This window comes from Lepidochelys olivacea (genome assembly GCF_965140295.1).
Source record: "Lepidochelys olivacea isolate rLepOli2 genome assembly, chromosome: 2".
Taxonomy (NCBI): domain Eukaryota; kingdom Metazoa; phylum Chordata; order Testudines; family Cheloniidae; genus Lepidochelys; species Lepidochelys olivacea.
In genome coordinates this window covers 6,083,260-6,098,478 of record NC_140412.1, presented here as the reverse complement: position 1 = coordinate 6,098,478, position 15,219 = coordinate 6,083,260, and the positions used below count along the sequence as shown (strand labels likewise).

At 49.9% G+C, this 15,219-nt stretch overlaps 1 protein-coding gene across 2 annotated transcripts in view; it reads left to right on the top strand.

The window, feature by feature from the left end:
- LOC311516358 (uncharacterized protein) overlaps window positions 1–15,219 on the top strand; it is a 116,522-nt gene that overhangs the window by 42,258 nt on the left and 59,045 nt on the right. Inside the window, exon 3 of one of the 2 annotated variants that reach the window (XR_014710390.1) lies at window positions 1,267–1,637. The exons of the other annotated variant lie outside the window; for it this stretch is intronic. The gene's annotated coding sequence lies outside the window, so the exon portion shown is untranslated. Of the gene's footprint in view, window positions 1–1,266; window positions 1,638–15,219 lie in introns of those variants that run through there. 2 annotated transcript variants of the gene reach the window in all.

The window sequence follows — 15,219 nt, the reverse complement described above, 5'->3', positions numbered from 1 at the left end:
TTTATCGAAGCTACTAGGGCAGTGGTCTCCAACCTTTTTAAGCACACGATCAGTTTTTGAATTTAAGTGCAACCCATAATCTACCTCTTCCCTTCCCCGAGGCCCTGGTCCTTCCCTGAGACCCCGACAAACTCACTCCATCAGCCCTCCCTCCGTCACTTGCTCTCCTCCACCCTCACTCACTTTCACCGGGCTGGGGCAGGGGGTTGGGGTGCTGGAGGAACTGTGGACTATGGGCTGGGGCCGAGGGGTTTGGACTGTGGGAATGGGCTCCAGGCTGAGCCTGGGGCAGGGGGTTGGGATGCAGGAGGTGGTGAGGGGTTCATGCTGAGAGGGAGTTTGAGTGCATAAGGGGGCTCCGGGCTGGGGCAAGGAGGTGGGGTGCAGGAGGGTTGGGGTGCGGGCTCTGGGAGGGGGCCCAGGGCCGGGGCAAGGGGTTGCGGCGCAGGAGGTGGCTCGGGGTGGAGGCTCTGGGAGGGGGCTCAGGCATGGGGCAAGGGGTTGAAGTGCAGGAGCTCTGGGAGGGGACAAGGGGTTGGGGTGCAAGAGGGTGTTCAGGGTGCTGGCTCCAGGAGGAGGCTCAGGGCTGGGGCAGGGGGTTGGGGTGTGGGAAGAGGTGAAGGGTGCAGGCTCCCGCCAGGCGGTGCTTACCTTGGTCGGCAGTGCAGTGGTGCTAAGGCAGGCTCCCTGCCTGCCCCAGTCCCGCACCACTCCCAGAAGTGGCCAGCACGCCCCTGTGGCCCTTAGAGTGCGGCACGTGGCTCAGCACCCTTTCCCTCCCTGCAGGCACCACCCCCGCAGCTCCCATTGGCCACAGTTCCCTGTTCCCAGGCAAAGGGTTGTACCTGCAGGCAGGAGAAGGGCACAGAGACCCCCCCGCCCCCTCCCACCAGTGGCCGCAGAGACGTGCTGCTGGCCACTTACTGGAGCGGCGCAGGGCCAAGGCAGGCAGGGAGCCTGCCTTAGCCCCCCTGCGCCACCAGGATTTTTAGCTGCCGGAGACTGAGATTGGACCAGCAGAGGCTCCACAATTTACCAGTCGATTGCGATCTACTGGTTGGTGACCACTGTACTAGGGTGACCCGATTTTATAGGGACAGTCCTAATATTTGAGGCTTGTCTTATATAGGCACCTATTCCCCCCCACCCCATCCCGATTTTTCACACTTGCTGTCTGGTCACCCTAAAAGCTACTAACTTCTGAACAATGCTGCTATTGCTAAAGGTAGATGGCACTCTTTATATTAACTGTCTGCACACGTACAGTTCTAACAGCTCTCCCGGAACACCAAGCTGTGCCGTGTGCCGTGGGAAGGACAAGACACACACCAGATGGCAATGACCTACTACAGCCACGATGAGGCCGGATTGGAGCCAATGATTAGAGCTCGGGAAATGTTTTCAGCTGAAGCTTCCCCCCCCCGGTGAGAAACACAGATTTGGCAACACCAACATGTTGATATTGTCCCTTTGTTCGGTTGGGGGAAGAAAAATCCGAAAGAACACCTCCATGTTTTCATCTCAAACAACTTTTAGTTTCAGAAATGTCCTTGGGTTTTCAGAGTAGCAGCCGTGTTAGTCTGTATCCACAAAAAGAACAGGAGGACTTGTGGCACCTTAGAGACTAACAAATGTATCTGAGCATAAGTTTTTGTGAGCTACATCAGATGCATTCCTTGAAGTGAGCTGTAGCTCATGAAAGCTGATGCTCAAATAAATTTGTTAGTCTCTAAGGTGCCACAAGTCCTCCTTTTCTTCTTGGGTTTTTAAACATTCAAAAATGGAAGCACATTTTGATATTGTTAAAACAAAATATTTCATTCCAGCCAAATATGACTCTCCCCCCTGCAAACTTTTCAATTGGCCAAAATATTTTTTTTTAAAAAATCACATTTGGTCTCACCTGAAATGATTTTTTGCTTTGACTTTTCAAAATTGCCAATGAACAGAAAACTCCGTTACCCACTGGGCTCTCCCAATGATCTAGTAAAAGACAACATAACCCTTTGCCAAAACCTGAGCTATCCGCCACCTCTTTTTATGAGGAATGAAAGAGCTGTGCTTTGTCTGATTGTCAGTTTGGAATAAAATATTTCAAGAGCCCTCAAAGACTAAGAACTTAAATCAGCCTGGGGATAATTCATCTGTCGACATAGGCTGGGTTTCTCTGTCTTCTCTTTGATGGGATAAAGTCCAGGTTCCACGTTCACTAGGAAGGAACCTGGTTTAGGCCATTTAATTGGCATTGATGTTGCATTCCCATCTTCTTCATAATCTCATTACAAAGCCCTTTCAGCTGGCAGCTGGCGTGTTTTAGTATTTTAAAGATCAAACTGCAGAGGGATCCAGCCTTTGAAATCTCTCATTTAGCTACAGCATGTCATTTCTCCTTGCGTATGTTTCTCTGCCAACTGGCTTAATGTTTCCTTTCTCAACCACTCACAGCGTCTGATACCATTTATGGAGGGTAGCACGCCATCCCTTTAAGCGGGAGACTTGTACCCAATTCATCCACATCCTTGTGCAGGCATTTGCACCAAGGCAACATGGGTGCAAAATGGCATAACTGTTCCCATCTGGTCGTGTTTTAGCCCTACCTCGGACCGGTATAAATAGGACCCTACGAAATTCACAGCCATGAAAAACACGTCACAAACCATGGAATCTGGTCTCCCCCCCCCCCCTAAAATCTGGTCTTTTGTGTACTTTTATCCTATAACAGCATTTCTCAAACTGGGGGTCCTGACCCAAAAGGGGGTCACAGTATTGCCACCCTTACTTCTTCACTGCCTTCAGAGCTGGGCAACCGGGGAGCGGTGGCTGCTGGCTGAGCACCCAGTTCTGAAGGCAGCGATGCGACCAGCAGCAGCGCAGAAGTGAGGGGGCACGGCATTGGGGGGGGGGGGTTGTCACTTTTGGGGGAGGGTCATCATGGGCTTTACATGTTTATATTTTGCCATTTTTAAATCCATATTCACGCTTTGCTACAACACAGTGAAATTTAAGATTTAAATATCGGAAACCGTGAAATACAACATTTTAAAAATGCTATGACCATGAAATTTATGAAAATGGGCCATGAATTTGGTAGGGCCATGGGTATAAATGATGGCACAAGTTGCAGGGCAATGCTGAGCCTCCTACAACTGTGATCGGAGCCCGTTACCCTGTGCTACCCCCAGCAGAGGGTCAGGAGCTATGCCCAAAGATGCCCAGTATGGTGCTGCCCAGGGGTGCCTTTGCCAGCCAGCGCCCTCTCATGGCTGTGCATGGTGTTGTGGCAACTCTGTCCTTTCCTGCACCCCTCCAAGAGTCATTTGGCCCTGCGCTGGCTGGCATCTTCTTATGACTCCTGCTCTCTGCCCAAGCTGTTCATAATCTCTCCTCTTCTGGAGCAATGCAGTCTGATAGCCCTGCAGTCTAAGTGACCCTAGTGAAAGGTCAGTAACCCCAGGCCCCATAGAATCTGACTCCTTTGCTCCAATGGGTTTACTAGTCTTTGCTGGGGATAGTAGGAGAACCCACCCACTCTGCCTTCCAGTCACTCAGTCTCTCTGGCAGCAGCCCTCTTATCCCCAGATGTTAACGTCCCAGGGTTAGCCACAGATGAGGAAACAGGTAGCCTCCTGTTAACACCTTAATAGCCTACCTGTTAACCCCTTAGGGTACATCTACACTGCGGCTAGGAGCATGCCTCCCAGCCCAGGAAGACAGGCACATGCTAACTCCACTGGAGCTAGCATGCTGAAAATAACGGCATGGGTGTTGCAGCACGGGCAGCTCAGGCTAGCCACACAAGCTTGGACCCAGGGATCAGGGGGGCTTGATCTCAGGCAGCTAGCCAGCACCCCTGCCCATGCTATAATGTTCACACCGCTATTTTTAGCTTGTTAGCTCAAGCCTTGCCAGTGCGTCTCTGTCTACCTGTGCTGGGAGGCTTGCTCCCAGCTGCTGTGTAGACGTGTCCTTAGTGGCCAGGGTAGGATGGGGTGGACACCCCATCACAGGTGCATTTACAGAAGAACATCCCCTGACTTTTATCTTTCTCTCATTTGGAGCCAACCCATTTGTACGTACAGCTGGGTGACATTGTACAACCAAAATATTTTTTGGCAAAAAAGGCAGATTCTATGACACCGACACGTTTCACAAATTCGTGTTGATTTCACCAAATAGTTTCAGATGGGAAAAAAAAATTAAGAAAAATTCTGTACAGTTGAAATGTTTTGTTTTCACATTTCAAAAACAAAATGGTTCCACTGTCAATTCTAAATAACTTTTCATTTTGAAATTTTCTTTCGTTTTATTTTTTTTAATGTAAAACATCAACAAAGCGCAAAGTCAAAATAAAGTGCCTTGTTTTGGGTCAAATAACATTTAATTTGACCTGAAATTATTTTCTTACTTGGCAATCAGCTGAAAATTACAAATAAATTCATTTTTGGTTTGACTCAAAACATTTTATTTTATTTTACGGCATTGCAAGTAAACTGTAAAAAGATACTTGCACAGCTCTATCGGTATGTCACTCAGTACGCTTGTCTTTTCAAATTTACTTTGTGAGAGGATTTAAAAAGCTATATCCTTCATCATCTTCTCTATGAAATTAAATGCCAAACAGAAGAGGACCACACTTGGCATTTTCCTACAGTTCATTTAATAGTCATTCATTCATTTAACCTAGAGGCTTGTCCATCCCTTATTTCATACCCACTTGTTTTGAGTTGACAGTGGCATGCACTGTCTCTAGATCTCTTCTCCAGATTCGAAAGAAAGAAAGAAAGAAAGAAAGAAAGAAAGAAAGAAAGAAAGAAAGAAAGAAAGAAAGAAAGAAAGAAAGAAAGAAAGAAAGAAAGGAAAAGCAATGGGCAGGGCTGGTTGAAATGGTACATACTCCCTACCTCATCTGGCACAGAATTCCTGTTCTTGCACATCACACAGACGAATATAGCAGACTTACAACTGGGGAGTCCTAGGAATTAATACTATCATAAAACACACAACAAGGGAGGATGGGAGGGGAGGGCAGGGGGCTGCTTAGGGAGATCCAGAGAGTGATGGGGTAACATTAATCAAGGAAAACTGTAAGAGGATCTCAGGGCAACTCTTCTAGCAGGCAGGCTGTGGAATATTCTCCCAAGGGAAGGATGTATCCTGTCACTTTAAGAGCCTGATAAAAAGCCCACAGGGGTTTGTGTAAAGACTCCTATTGAGTTCAACGGCCTTCGGGTCAGGCTGTAAGTCGTGTACAGCTGAATCTGGGGAAAGCTGTAGAGATTGTAGCATGGGGGCAGCCCGCCCTGCCAAGAAGGGTGGACAAGATGGGCTCTAACAGGTCTTGTTGCCTCTCTAATTTGCATGTTCCCTGTTGCCGGAGCGCGACTGAAATCAGCACCGAGTTCTCCGGCTTGTTCTCTGTCTCAAACCGATCTGCCAGGGAATCTAGTGCTCGTGGATGTGTGAGATTAATAACGCAGGCATGAGCCAGGCACAGTGTGGGCGGCCTCTCCCCCACACAGCTCTTGTCAGAGCACTTCAGTCTTCAGCGGCAACTCTGCCCTGGTATTCCACGGCCAAGCTCCCCTGCGGCTGTGCCCATGCTCTCCAGCCCTGGCTGGGCACTCACTGCTGTTCTGCTCCTGGGGCCCCACACAGCTCTGCCAGCCCACCTCCGTCCTGGCCTGCAGCCCCCCTGCTATCCAGGCCCTGGGCTCATCCCCACCCCAGCCAGCTCTGCCAGCCCAGCTCAATCCTGGCCTGCAGCCCCACTCCTGCCCCAGCCCTAAGTTCCCTCCCCCAGCCCTGCCAGCCCACCTCAATCCTGATCTGCAACCCCCTGCAATCCCAGCCCTGAGCTGCACATCTCCCCAATCCCAGCTCTGCCAGCCCACCTGCTGTCCCAGCCTCCCCACCACCCCCAGCCCTCAGGTCTGCCAATGCGTCTCAGTCCTGACCTGCATCCCTGGACTCCCCCCCCAACACACACACACTATTCCAGCCCTGGGCTTCCCTTCCTCCAGCTCTGCCAATCCCCCTCAGTCCTGAGGAAACCTGTCTGCTACTCCAGCCCAGGGGTCCCCCCACAGCTCTGCCAATCCCCCTCAATCCTGATCTGCAGCCCCCCTGCTATTCCACCAGGCTTTGAGGTTTACTAATGGAAAGGGCCTTATAAGAGCTAGATATTCGATAACAAGAGACAGTTCTCCCACCCACACACACCCTTTGCTCTTCTCCGAACCCTCTCCAATTTATCAACATCCTTCCTGAATTGTGGGCACCAGAACTGGACAGAGGATTCCAGCAGCGCTTGCACCAGTGCCAAATACAGAAGTAAAATAACTTCTCTGCTCCTACTGGAGATTTCCCTATTTATGCATCCCATGATCACATTAGCACACACTGGGAGCTCCTGTTCAGCTGATTATCCATCACAACCCCCAAATCTTTCTCAGAGTCACTGCTTCCCATGGCAGAGTCCCCTCTCCTGTACATACCGCCGATATTCTTTGTCCCCAGATGTATTTTACGTTTAGCTGTATTAAAACCCATATTGCTCGCTTGCACCCATTGTACCAAGTGATCCAGATTGCTCTGAATCACAGACTTTAAGGCCAGAAGGGCCTAGCGTGATCATCTAGTCTGACTCCTGTGTGACACAGGCCACAGAACCTCACCCACCCACTCCTGCAACAGGATCTTAACGTCTGACTGAGTTACCGGCAGCTCTGGGGCCTCTGGCTGCTACTGGAATAATAATAATTAACAACAATTGGCCTCGTTCATTACCAATGGAGTTTAAGCTATACAAATAGGCAAACTATATTTAGAAATGCACTGGGCACTTGTTGTATTGCTAATGAGGTTTGGTGCCTTTCATCTAGATCGCAAGGGTAAATTCAGCCCAGGACTATAGTTGCTGACCACGGTCTCTCTATTACAGCTGTCATAAATATAAAGGGAAGGGTAACAACCTTCCTGTATACAGTCCTATAAAATCCCTCCTGGCCAGAGGCACAAAATCCTTTTACCTGTAAAGGGTTAAGAAGCTCAGGTAACTTGGCTGGCACCTGACCAAAAGGACCAATAAGGGGACAAGATACTTTCAAATCTTGGGCCGGGGGGGAAGATTTTGGTCTGTCTGTTCTGTGTGCTTGCCGGACACAGATCAAGGAAGCAAGCAATCCAACTCCATGAGAATTAGTAAGTACTAGCAAGGGAATGAGTTAGCTTATTTTTGTTTTGGCTTGTGATTTTCTCTGTGCTGAGAGGAAGGTGTATTCCTGGTTTTCTTTTTGTAACTTTAACGTTTGGCCCGGAGGGAAATCCTCTGTGTTTTTGAATCTGATTGCCCTGTAAGATTATCTTCCATTCTAATTTTACAGAGGGGCTTCTTTTACCTTTTTTCTTTCTAATAAAGTTCTGTTTCTTTTAGAATCTGATTGGGTTTTTTTTTGTGTGTCCTAAAAAAAACCAAGGTTGCTCTGTGCTCATCTCATTCTCAAGCCACCCCAGGAAAAGGGGAATAGGGGCTCGGGGGGATATTAGGGGGAAGTAGGAACTCCAAGTGGTCCTTTCCCTGAGTTTGTCTAAATCAGTTGGTGTTGGCAGAGTTACCTAATCCAAGGTACAAGGGAGAATTTGTGCCTTGGGGAGTTTTTAACCTAAGCTGGTAGAAATAAGCTTAGGGGGTCTTTCATGCAGGTCCCCACATCTGTACCCTAGAGTTCAGAATGGGGCGGGAACCCTGACAACAGCTGTGCAAATATCTGATTTTTTGGTTCAGTGGCTGACCCGAAAAAGTTTAAAAAAAAATCATTTGGGGGTGAATGAAACATTTCTTGAGTTGTTTTACCTTTTTAAAAAATAAAATGGAATGAAAATTTAAAATGAAAAGTCATTTGGAATAAAACAATTTAGACATTTCCCTTTTCCCAGAATTTATTTTGTTTGCTTATTTTCCACCAAAATGATACGGCGATTTTGACACAAATTTGCAAAGTGTTTTGGTCACATGAGGCAGGGCCCCCCCAAACTCATGAGACTGGGTTAAAAATGATGAGATATTAAAATGATAAATATAGGGCTCTTTTTATTTGCTTTTGGTTTCTGAATGTTTGGGTTGCATTTAGATCCCATTTTCAAGCTTTCCTCTGCACGTACAATGGTAAGAAACGTACTTTCTTCCACACACACACCCATTATGCGCGGGGGCTGTAGCTCAATGGTAGAGCACATGCTTTGCATGTCTGAGGCCCTGGGTTCGATCCCGGCATCTCCAGGGGTTTTGCTTGGGTGGAGGGAGAGACAGCTCAGTGGTTTGAGCATTGGCCTGCTAAACCCAGGGTTGTGAGTTCAATCCTTGAGGGGGCCATTTAGGGATCTGAGGTAAAAATTGGGGATTGGTCCTGCTTTGCGCAAGGGGTTGGAATAGATGACCTCCTGAGGTCCCTTCCAACTCTGGTATTCTGTGATTCTATTCTATGAAAGAGGAGATTCATGTGAAATCTCTCGATTCCAGCAGCTGGGACTTCAAGAGAAACACCAGCTATTGTGAGAGTCCCAGTAAAATCTTAAGAGATGCAATGGAGGGCCCGGGGGGGGGGGGGGATTTTTAAAAAAAACCATCAGGCGATATGAATGGAATAAATTCTCCACAATTAATATTTTGACCAGCTCTGAGCATTAGTAAATGACAGCCAGGCTGTATATAATATTGGAGTTCCAGAGAACTTTCCAATGCCTGGCCCCAAAAAATCACGGGATGGGTTTAAAAATGATCCGTTTTTTAAAAGCTAGTAATTGTGGGGTTCTTTTCATTTCACCCTGACACAGGGAACTCCTTGAGTCATTTTTATGCAGTGCGTCTGCCTCTGATATTTTCACACCAGCCTTCTTATGTGGGTGATTCTCTGCTCTCGTTTCCAAGCCGAAGAAGTTCGTACAAATTGGCAGAGGAGGGCTCGGCATCTCAGCAGGAGGGGAGAGAGTGAAATGAGGAGGAGGAGGAGGCATGGAACGGGCTTTTGAAAGTTATAAAATTAGCATCGAAAACGGCAGCAGCGTTTCTTAACTCACAGCGAGCGAAAGACACTGCTGTTGCCTGGAGATTCGGGAGCTTCCCCATTAATGATCTTGACGGGTGGCCAGAGACGTATTCAATTCTTTCCAGCATGAGGCTGGGTGGCTAGGCAGTTAAGGCAGAGGATCCGGGGGGGGGGGCGGGGGTTCAGAGAGAGAAGGGCTCAATTTGCAGCTCTGCTAGTGTCACCTTGTGTGACCTTGGCCATGTCACTTAAGCCCAGGTTTTTAAAGGTATTAAGGCGTTGCTGAGCTCAGGTTGTGGTGCCGAAATACCTTTAAAAATCTGGGTCTTCGTGCCCGATCTGAAGTCAGGTAGTGTCTAGCCATTAACTTCCAGGGATCATGCCTCATGGTGGTAATGTCTCTGGGCATCAGTGCCCTCTCTGCAAACTGGTGGTGACAAAGACACTTCCTTCCACCCAGACTCACGCCATCTAACTACAACCCTCGTGCAGTGGGGCCCTGATCCTGGCAGCCAGGGAGCAATGTAATACAAATGCTAATATTAAAATCAACACTGTAGGATGGGTCGCCCACCTCGCACGGCTCCATGCAGGAGGAACTCTGCCGGCTGCATTAACTCCACAGGGATTTTCAATGGAGCATTTCAATGGAGGACGAGCTCCATCTGAGAGATCTAAAGGAATTGGCGGCTGTGATTGCAGAGCCATTGGCCATTATCTTTGAAAACACGTGGCGAACGGGGGAAGTCCCGGATGACTGGAAAAAGGCTAATGTAGTGCCAATCTTTAAAAAAGGGAAGAAGGAGGATCCTGGGAACTACAGGCCAGTCAGCCTCACCTCAGTCCCTGGAAAAATCATGGAGCAGGTCCTCAAAGAATCAATCCTGAAGCACTTACATGAGAGGAAAGTGATCAGGAACAGTCAGCATGAATTCACCAAGGGAAGGTCATGCTTGACTAATCTAATCGCCTTCTATGATGAGATTACTGGTTCTGTGGATGAAGGGAAAGCAGTGGATGTATTGTTTCTTGACTTTAGCAAAGCTTTTGACACGGTCTCCCACAGTATTCTTGTCAGCAAGTTAAAGAAGTATGGGCTGGATGAATGGACTATAAGGTGGGTAGAAAGTTGGCTAGATTGTTGGGCTCAACGGGTAGTGATCAATGGCTCCATGTCTAGTTGGCAGCCAGTGTCAAGTGGAGTGCCCCAGTGGTCAGTCCTGGGGCCGGTTTTGTTCAATATCTTCATAAATGATCTGGAGGATGGTGTGGATTGCACTCTCAGCAAATTTGCGGATGATACTAAACTGGGAGGAGTGGTAGATACGTTGGAGGGCAGGGATAGGATACAGAGGGACCTAGATAAATTGGAGGATTGGTCCAAAAGAAATCTGATGAGGTTCAACAAGGACAAGTGCAGGGTCCTGCACTTAGGACGGAAGAACCCAATGCACAGCTACAGACTAGGGACCGAATGGCTAGGCAGCAGTTCTGCGGAAAAGGACCTAGGGGTGACAGTGGACGAGAAGCTGGATATGAGTCAGCAGTGTGCCCTTGTTGCCAAGAAGGCCAATGGCATTTTGGGATGTATAAGTAGGGGCATAGCGAGCAGATCGAGGGACGTGATCGTCCCCCTCTATTCGACATTGGTGAGGCCTCATCTGGAGTACTGTGTCCAGGTTTGGGCCCCACACTACAAGAAGGATGTGGATAAATTAGAGAGAGTCCAGCGAAGGGCAACAAAAATGATTAGGGGTCTGGAACACATGACTTATGAGGAGAGGCTGAGGGAACTGGGATTGTTTAGTCTGCAGAAGAGAAGAATGAGGGGGGATTTGATAGCTGCTTTCAACTACCTGAGAGGTGGTTCCAGGGAGGATGGTTTAGACTATTCTCAGTGGTAGAAGAAGACAGGACAAGGAGTAATGGTCTCAAGTTGCAGTGGGGGAGGTTTAGGTTGGATATTAAGAAAAACTTTTCACTAGGAGGATGGTGAAACACTGGAATGCGTTACCTAGGGAGGTGGTGGAATCTCCTTCCTGAGAAGTTTTTAAGGTCAGGCTTGACAAAGCCCTGGCTGGGATGATTTAGTTGGGGATTGGTCCTGCTTCGAGCAGGGGGTTGGACTAGATGACCTCCTGAGGTCCCTTCCAACCCTGATATTCTATGATTCTATGATTCTATGATCTCTTGCCCCACGTTGGCACTGCCTGGAGCAATCGGCAGGCTGCGCCTTCGGGAGGAGGCCCTGCTGAGGATCTAATATTCGGTCTTGGTCCTCACCATCAAATAACCTGGCTGAGGATGAGTGAATCAGACCCCGTTTGTTCAATGTGTGGCAGCTTCTTCACCCCACTCCCTGCGGCCTTTGGAGATGTGGCTGGCTGAGGAATGAAATCCAGGAAAGCTTCTTGCCAAGCCTGTAAATAGTCTTGTCTATGTGGGTAACAGAGGGAGACAGAGACACACACGGAGCAGGAGTCCTGGGGGAGTTCAGAGGAGACCTCCCAATGGGTTGGCTTACAGGGGGACAGGATCTGAAACTCTGTGAGGCTGATTCACCAATCTGCATCCTCCAGGGACATCGAACCGGAGTGACCTAACGGGGAATCCGGCTGGAGGAATTCCTGGCTTGCCATGCAGGCTGCGAGCCAGTGAGTTGCCGAGATCTCTCAGCTCTAGTTGATTTCAGAGGGAGCTGAGTGTGGTCGGCACCTGGCGGGAGCCACGCAGCTGCTGGCAGGATTGGGGCTGCAGTTAGGTGGGTGAGGGGCTCCCTTCCCCATCCTGCTCTTCTTGCCACACAGTTCCTCACGGGGGCGGGGAGGGGCAGGGAGCAGTGGGGGGCTCAGGAGGGGGGAGAGAGGCTGGTGGTGGTCTTGGCCTCCAGTCAAGACACAGGTTGAGGAGGCTGGAACACGAGACAGTCATCCCGCCACATAAACCTCCCGATGCCCCACTTCTTCCATCCCTGGCTGAGAACTACAGCAAATAGCAGAGCAGCGCCGAGGGGCACCAGCAAAGCTTGGGGGTCTGACAGCGGCAGGTGCTGCTCGTGTAACCCACACACCTCCTGGGTTTGGTGCTCTGTCCACTTAGAGAGGGAGAGAATAATGAGTCTGCTCTACAGCCTTAGCTAAGGGCCATGTGGCTTTTAGCTCATGCAGTAGAGGCCTATGCATTTAGCTCTAGAGGTCCCAGGTTCGATCCTGCCCGCCAACGATGGGGGTCTGTCGGTGTTACACTTGTACATACAGTAAATGAATCTCTGCCCTGAGACTCTTACAGGCAAAACAGACAAAGGACAAGTTATTACCTGCACTTAACGGGCAGGGAAGAGGGAGAACATGACTGGCCCAGGGTCACACAAGAGGTTGGTAGCAGACCTGGGTATTGAACCCAGCTCACCTGTAATCTAGTGCCTTGTAAGATTCGTCTGCAGCCTCTGTGCACCTCACAGCATGTCCCCGTGCCACCCTGTGATGCAGGGTGCTCGCCTCAATTTCACACAGGAACTCAGGCACAAAGAGCTAAGTGATTTGCCCAAGACCCAAAAGGGCACCTGTGGCAGAGCAGGGAATTGAACCCAGCATTCCCAAGTCCTAGGCTCAGGCTCTAACCACTGGACCATCCTCCCAGAGAACTGGTGCCTCCCCTCCTTGGAGGTACTTTAACCCCAGATGCAGGCTGACTCCAGAAACTCCCTCAGGCCCTGCACGCTCGCAGGATCCCCCGCCTCCACTCGCCTTCCCTGGCTCTCTCAGGCTGGCTTCTCCTGGCAGGTGGGCGTTGTCAGGCTGCTGCTGGCGGGCAAGCCAAGGTGAGTGGGCGGGCGGCACAGAGAGCTCAGGAAATGTGTTACTAGTTATTTCTGTTCCCTGCCGGGGGAAGGGGATTGCACGGCTCCTCGGGGGGAGCACGACTCACCAGCCGTGTCCACCCACTGCCAGCAGCCACCTTCGCTGGCAGAGATGGGCAGGAGAGGGGCACTTTAAGGTAAAACTAGTGAGAGGTCACAGACTCAGCTAGCTGCTCCTATGCATCTCTCGCTGCCCCCCATAACTCCTATCGGCAGTCCTTTGCACGCCGAGCTGAGCCAGACCCCCAGGAGTCACTCCCATCCCCCCCAGTTTTGCTCCTGCCTCACGGGCCCTAGCAGGAAAGGACTTGAGGGAGGCAAAAGGCAAACTGACTCCTATGCCCTCGCCGTCCCATGAGCATGTGGGAACCGGTTCCCACCCCCTTGCAGCACAGGGGTGAGTCTTACTGATTTCAAGAGGAGGCGTCCCTGGTGTCCTGCAGGGGGTGAGGCAGGCTCCGTCGAATGAGCCATCTGACTGGTTGGGATCCAGGACCTTGGCCCACTCTGCACCCTGCTGCCAGTGGCCGTGTGGAAGGGCCAAACATAGTGGCCTCCAGTTCCCTTGGAAGGGTGAGATCTTTGAAAGAATAGGGCCACGGCCTTGCACACCCTCCCGCCCCCCAGCCTCCCTTCCCAGTAGGCCTGTCCTTGCACATGGTCTGTTAAAGAGGGCGGAGTTATGCAAATTGCCTCTTGCCTAGCAGCTGTGCTCCTGGCTCCACCCCCTCCCCAAGTCTGGATGGCCACACCTCCGTGGCCACATGCTGCTCACCTCTGCAGAGGAGATGACGCAGCGAGGGGATGCTGCCACACCACTGACTTTCCCCTCGACACATCTCATTCCCTGCCCCTTGAACCTCTATAGCGTCTCTTGAATTTTGCTCATCTCTGAATCAATCTAAGAGGTTAAGAAAAACACTTCTTCACAAGATATTTAATTAACTTGTGGAACTCACCGCTTCAGGGTTTCATAAAAGAAAATAATAGGCAGGACTACACTTAAAACACTGCATTGGCAGAGCTGCACGGATGCAGCTGCACCTCTGTAGCACTTTAATGAAACCACTCTACACTGATGGACAAGAGCTTTCCCATCGGTGTAGTTAATCCACCTCTGTGACAGGCAGCAACTATGATGATGGGAGAAAATCTCCCGCCAACATAGCACTGTCTACTCTGGTGTTTAGGTCAGTATAACTATGTTGCTCAGGGGTGCAGATTTTGCACACCTCTGAGTGATGTAATTATACCAGAGTAATTCTGTAGTGTAGACATAAGTCATCTATCTGCCGCCCCGACTGGGAAAACCGAGAAATCTGCTGCTTGCCAGGGGCTAAGATTCGCGATGTGACGGAGAGACTGCCGAGACTCATCAAGCCCTCGGATCACTACCCCTTCCTGCTTCTCCACGTGGGCACCAATGATACTGCCAAGAATGACCTTGAGCGGATCACTGTGGACTATGTGGCTCTGGGAAGAAGGATAAAGGAGTTTGAGGTGCAAGTGGTCTTCTCGTCCATCCTCCCCGTAGAAGGAAAAGGCCTGGGTAGAGACCGTCGAATCGTGGAAGTCAACGAATGGCTACGCAGGTGGTGTCGGAGAGCAGGCTTTGGATTCTTTGACCATGGGATGGTGTTCCAAGAAGGAGGAGTGCTAGGCAGAGACAGGCTCCAGCTAACGAAGAGAGGGAAGAGCATCTTCGCAAGCAGGCTGGCTAACTTAGTGAGGAGAGCTTTAAACTAGGTTCACCGGGGGAAGGAGACCAAAGCCCTGAGGTAAGTGGGGAAGTGGGATACCGGGAGGAAGCACAAACAGGAGAGCGTAAGAGGGGAGGGCTCCTGTCTCATATTAAGGAAACAGGACAAACAGCGAGTTATCTCAAGTGCTTATACACAAATGCAAGAAGCCTGGGAAACAAGCAGGGAGAATGGAAGTCCTGGCACAGACAAGGAATTACGATGTGATTAGAATAACAGAGACTTGATGGGATAACTCACATGACTGGAGTACTGTCATGGATGGATATAAACTGTTCAGGAAGGACAGGAAGGGCAGAAAAGGTGGGGGAGTTGCACTGTATGTAAGGGAGCAGTATGACTGCTCAGAGCTCAAGTATGAAACTGCAGAAAAACCTGAGAGTCTCTGGATTAAGTTTAGAAGTGTGAGCAAAAAGGGTGATCTTGTGTTGGGAGTCTGTTATAGATCACCAGAGCAGGGGGATGAGGTGGACGAGGCTTTCTTCCGGCAACTAATGGAAGTTACTAGACCGCAGGCCCTAGTTCTCATGGGAGACTTCAATCACCCTGATATCTG